The sequence below is a fragment of the Haliotis asinina genome, chromosome 10 (assembly GCF_037392515.1).
Source record: "Haliotis asinina isolate JCU_RB_2024 chromosome 10, JCU_Hal_asi_v2, whole genome shotgun sequence".
Lineage (NCBI taxonomy): Eukaryota > Metazoa > Mollusca > Gastropoda > Lepetellida > Haliotidae > Haliotis > Haliotis asinina.
Genome location: NC_090289.1, coordinates 53,407,065 through 53,413,165, shown reverse-complemented (window position 1 = coordinate 53,413,165; position 6,101 = coordinate 53,407,065).

Genomic DNA, 6,101 nt, shown 5'->3' with positions numbered 1-6,101 from the left:
AAGTGTCCGAATTAATATAACTGACACGGGTCTGCAGAAAAAATATGCATGCGTCATGTACCAGCCCGCTCCTTGGGAAGGCACGTTAAATGCAAAATTATAACTGGGAGAGAGAGAGAGAGAGAGAGAGAGAGAGAGAGAGAGAGAGAGAGAGAGAGAGAGAGAGAGAGAGAGAGAGAGAGAGAGAGAGCTCCTCGAAAAGTCCCTGAACGTATGCCTGGGATCGTTACGTAACCAGTGTAGCCAATATGGCTGCAGCGTAGTATTTAAGATTGAGCCCGGTATATTTTCAACAGCTGATTAAGTTCGCTGAGTGTTATAACAACTGAAATCCTACATGTAGAAGATATGTTAACTATTTTGTCACTTCAGTTTAAGTCAAATAATTGGTATTAGTATCAGTACTGGGGCAGTAGATTTGTAGTAAAGTTTCAAGTCGGTATGTTCCATTCTCGAACAAAGACTAAACTGTGTCCATATAAACTACTTTCACACAATCGTTTAATTTTTATAAGGGAAACTTACCATTAGTTGAAAGGTATTTGCCAGTAACAGTGATAGGTTTATGACTTTAAAAATGTTAGGGTGTATTTGAGGTATGTGAAAAATGTAACATATCGCCGATTTGATCTGATTCATTCATTGTAAAATTCTGACAGAGGCAATAAACTGGCTAAAGTTCTGTTAAACCAGGGAGCCTATATAGAGAGTATGTTATAGAGTATCCCTGGTTAAACACAGCTGAAGTTGCGCTGAGAACGAACTAAGTCACTGTGTGCGTTGGATCATGACGAGGCACACGTTAATTAGTACAAATGGTAAACAAACCAAGCGAGTGACCTATCCCTGATTATATACATATCATTCAGTCTCTTTATTCGGCATACAAGCCAACGGTCCAAGTAGATCTAGGGGTCCTTGACAAACATTTAGCAAAATATGTATCTTATTACATGTCAGAAGAGTTTTAGCCTTAAACATTTAGGTTATATAATATCTTGGTATGTATTTTGATCCGAGAAAGTCATTCACTGCACAGTTTGTAAGAAAGTGATGTTCATCTCCTACACATCCAGACGCACAAAATGTACATATTCCTTTACAGCAGAGAATGCCCTAGCGTCTATCACATACACCTAATAAGCATACCAGTTTCTGTATTTTCTTTGTCGAACACAAATAATATTCAACTAACAATAGAGATTTATATTCTTTATAATTACATAATTTAACCGAATCACTAATTTTAGAGTATTTGTTGATTTTGTTGATAACTGTAATCGACTGTACATCACATAGAGTGAATATTGCTGAAACATCGGGCCAGTAAGTCAGAACCTAAAGTTTTAGTGTTGTCAGTGTTGTTTATTCTGCTACTGTGTGCCATATTTTTAAAAAATCGAGACAGCCCTATTCCTATCAAAGTGGGGTCGTTTATTTAGGAGTGTATTTTCAATACAGAGGTTTCAACGTTGATTTGATACTTGCAAATGTCAAGGCAATTGCATGCATGCTTTGTTTAACGTTTGAAAATGGTACAAGTATATCTGATCTACCATAGGACCACACATTTTGAACCAGTTCGTTGTCTCAAAACAATCGCAAATCCTTTTGGTTATTGCGGAACTAGTTACTGGAACTAGTATTTGTCCTAGTTAGGTAGAGTGCAACAATGTACTGTGACGTCATAAAGTTCGACTGTCATCAAAGCATCATTGTCCGCGTGAGACATGACGTCACAGTATGCAACAGAGTAGAGGCAAAGTCGAGTCCTGTGTTAGGTATGTCATGTGTAAACTCTACAAGCATTAATTTTGTTCGTCCTGTTTTCAAAGTGAGATATATTGCCACACTAGCTATAAACAGTGTAGGGGCTGTAGCCTAGCAATGTCACGGAACCATTTCTTACATTTGCCAGACTTTTAGAACAGTGATTTGAACAGAAGGGAGTTAGAACTTTCTTACTTTTATGAAAGGACAGTGATGCCTGATTATGTGCAAACCACTATCAAGAATGTCCCAGGCGTGCTCGACGGGGTTCATCTCAGGTCTCCTTTCGGCCAAATGAGTCTCAATAACATTATTCCAAAGAAACTCTCCCATAGCACGGGAAGGATGTGGTCTAGGGTTGTTATCCATGAATGTGGGTCAACAGGTGGTATCAACATAAAGCACAACAACTTAATCAAGAATGCCCATGATGAGTGAGTGAGTTTACTTTTACTCAGCAATATTCCAGCTATATGGCTGCGGTCTGTATATAATCGAGTCTGGACCACACAGTCATAGGAGACACATTCACTCACCATAACTGAGCCTAAACCAAATGGAACAGCAGGATGAATGTTCCTCGGCATATAGGCAGTGCTAGTCTGCCTCTAAACGCTCAGACGACCGTACACAACATGAAGCAGAAACCTGATTTCGTCTGACCAATGTATCCGCCTCCAGGCCCAAAGATTTCAGCGCCGTTCAGCACTGCAGGCGTTTCCTGATCACCCTTCGCAACCCCAAAACAAGAACCTTTTGACGGTTACGCACGACCTTGTCCAGTTGACAAACTTATACTGTGCATCCAGTGTTCGTTCCGAAGGATTCGCGCCTCATGTAACGGGCAAGATCGCGATCTTCCGCTTGAGGGTCCTCCTGGGTTACCCTAACTTTAGTTGATCCTTCTACCGACGACTATTACCGGTATTACCGGTACATTGAAAAGCGGTTTTCAAAGGATATGCATTGTAGTAGTTTTTTCCTGAGAACTGGTATATTGCGAAAAGAACACATATGACGTTTTTTATGATTATCTTTATGGTTTAATTTTCGTACTCAACACGTTTTCCTTCGTTATTCAATGACAGAACGTCATATTGTAATACGGTGATTAGATAAAAAAAGAAAACAGAATCCATGACTATACAAACCTAATTTTGAGATTGTTGTTATAACATAAATTTTTGGCACCAATAATGCAGAAAATAGGATCGACTTCCCTAATTAGTTTTACCTACTGACAGTCAAACACGTAAGTTCCAAATATGTAGCAATACCTGCAATACAATTGATGTGCCACTCCAGAGCCCTACTGGTGACAGAAGACAGATCTATAGTGGCAGCAACCAAGCTCACTCATGACCTTCAATGACATGACAGCTGCATAAATAGCTACAGTCCCCATCTCAGACCTAATGAACGTCTTCTCCTGGCAACGAAAGGGGTCGGGTGGTCAGACTGAAATCTTCGTATCCTTAATGTGTTGATAGGGATTCGTGATATCAGCTGCTGGATTGTCTGGACTGATTATATTAGACCACAGGCATAGTATATATACATAGAATATTTGTGAATGCGGCTTTAAACCACAAACACATTTAATGTAAATGTCGCGTAAGTTTTATATGCTCAACACCCTGTTAGACTCTCCTTGTGTGTTTCTAAAGCTGGGATTGTGGACTCAATCACGAGGTCAGAGGTAAGCTCCGTGGCAACTACTGATTCATTTGCTTAGAGAAGCACCAGGCTCGAATTGACCAAGGTACACTTTAGGATGTTGAATAAGTTCAGCTATTGGTTGCTGTGAAAGCAGCGAATACGGCTAACTATATATTTATCTTCAGAGAACAGACATGAGTTAACTTTGGAAACTGTATCAAGCATAATTATGGTCACGGGTATTATTCTGAGCAGTTAATAATGGTGATGTTGCAGCTTTTACGAGCACTTCTGGAGGTTTGTTCTCTTATAATATGCATTTTATAATGCGCAGCAATCACAGTCTGTTGTGCTCTGTGAGCTAGTAATCTGGTCATCGGAGGCCATCGAGATTTTGAGTCTGCTTTTTAATGTTGTCACATCAGAGACAAGTTTAATGTGGTCTGGAAGTTGATCCCACAGTGTGGGTTCAGTAACTGGATGTCCTTTTCCAAAGGTACTCGACCTTACAGATGGAACTGTCAGTAGATGTTTGTCTTGGAATCATGGAGTCTTTGGAGGTGTGTAACGGGGGAATATGGATACAGCTTTTTGAGAAAGTGGGGTTGAGGGGTTCACCTAATGAAAATGGTGTTTGGGAGGGGTGGGGAGGGGGACACATTTTCATTGAGTTTCAATGGTCATTTAATATACTTTCAGGACAAAAGGGGGAAGAGCACCGCCACCCACAACACCCCCTCTGGATTCGGTTATGTGTAAGATGTCAGAAGGTAACACCAGTAGGCTGGGGCTAGGTTGATGTAGCACATGTAGTTCTACAGAAGAATCTCAGAGGAGGATCCGTGCTGAAACTGGCTGCCAGTGAAATTTCTTGTGATGGGCGAGGTGGTCGTACTTGTGAGCATGGGGGATCATTCGTGCTGCTGCATTCTGAATCCACTGCAAGAGTATTTGCTCTTAGGAGCTGCTGAATAATAAGCTATGGCATGCAGTATTCCTTTCTAGTAACGGAACAGAACTAGTCTCTCAGGTGCATATCTTGTCAGGTGTGGTCGAAGGTTGGCAATGTTTCTCAAATGAAAGTTGGCAGATTGGCATTTCTTGGTTATATGATGTTTCCTGCTGAGCTGCTGGTCTAAAGTGACTACAGGATTTTTCACCTTGCATGGCAGAGTCTGTAATAGGAGATCATGCAGTGTGAAATTCGAAAAGTTTCGACGCTGCATGTCTCGAACAACTGGAAGATGAAGTAGGTCGAGTGGGTGGCTGTCGACATGGGTGCTGCAAAAGTGTGCCCCGGGTACGTTTCTGTATGCAGTATAGCATCATAGTCAAAATCAGTATACAAAACGTATCCTGGACGAGCATGTGCGTTTTCGTGGTCTTGATACTGTTCTATCAGAGGCATTTGATTAAGTTAAAAAAGAAACGAGCATCCACAGTAACAAATTATTACGCCATGTACAACCCCACTAGCAATGAACTGAATGGGATAAACCACATACCTTTTCGGCATGGGGTTGCAGAATATGGACTGTACCGCCGCTTTGAGAACAGTGCACATTTGATATTGTTAAGGGTGCGTTTTATATTTTCGTATAAATTATGTCATACATGTTCATATAAAGCATACTTATATTTATGATTCAGTTCTTAAATCATATAATAGCTTGCAAAGTATTGTCTCATTGCATGTATTCTGATGTCAGCAAGTCATCTAGCAAATGCTCAGGCTTATACATTTGACATTTGTACAGTGGCAATCTGAGAGTGAAAACATGACCAAAGAGCATTGAATTTAGGCTGATTTCTATTTGTAAATAAAATACATCTACATTCCTGATAGTATTTTACCATTTGTTTTCTGGATACATTTAAAATTGGGTGTGGAATCACTTTCTACTCATGTTGTAAATATATTGTTTTACAAGTAAACAGATAACATATATGGGATTATTGTTTCGTCCCTTGAATCCAAATATAATATTTCTGGTGAGAAATCAATATATCCTCTCACCTTCTCTGTCCATTTAGCTAAATCCTTTCTGTTTGAGTGAATACAGTCACATCTAATAGTAAATGCATAACACTCTCGGGTACATGTTCACTGAAAGAACACAGAGGTGACTTAAGTTGTCTAATCGCTTGAAGAAAATAAATAGTTGTCAAAATATTCTTAATAATCCTCTCAGTCCCTGATTTTCACCATTGCCTCGCCCTCTCTGCAACGCTAAAGCCTATAGGAAGCAAGATTACATTTCCTAAGGTTCAGTGAATCACTGGGACTCCTTTTCAATTAAATGGGTTTGTTTGTTACAATCAGATATATCCCGTGGATATGATATCAATCACAAGTATAGCATGGCACTACCCTCATGATGCATTCATGAATGTCAGTATGAGTACAACGAAAACAGACCATGATGTCGTGTATGTTTGTTTCAGGGACGTGCTGAATGGACTCTGATAAACGATTAATTCCGGAATGAACCGAATGGAAGATCCCGGATACGACGCGCAGTGACGGACGTATCACTTCCGTGTTGAAAAAGTGCTTTGAATACGACTAACTATAGTTTGTAATTATTTTACCCAATACTTACCGAAAAAGTGCCAAATATATTCCCAATACCTAATACGATATACATACACATATGTGTATATAATTATTA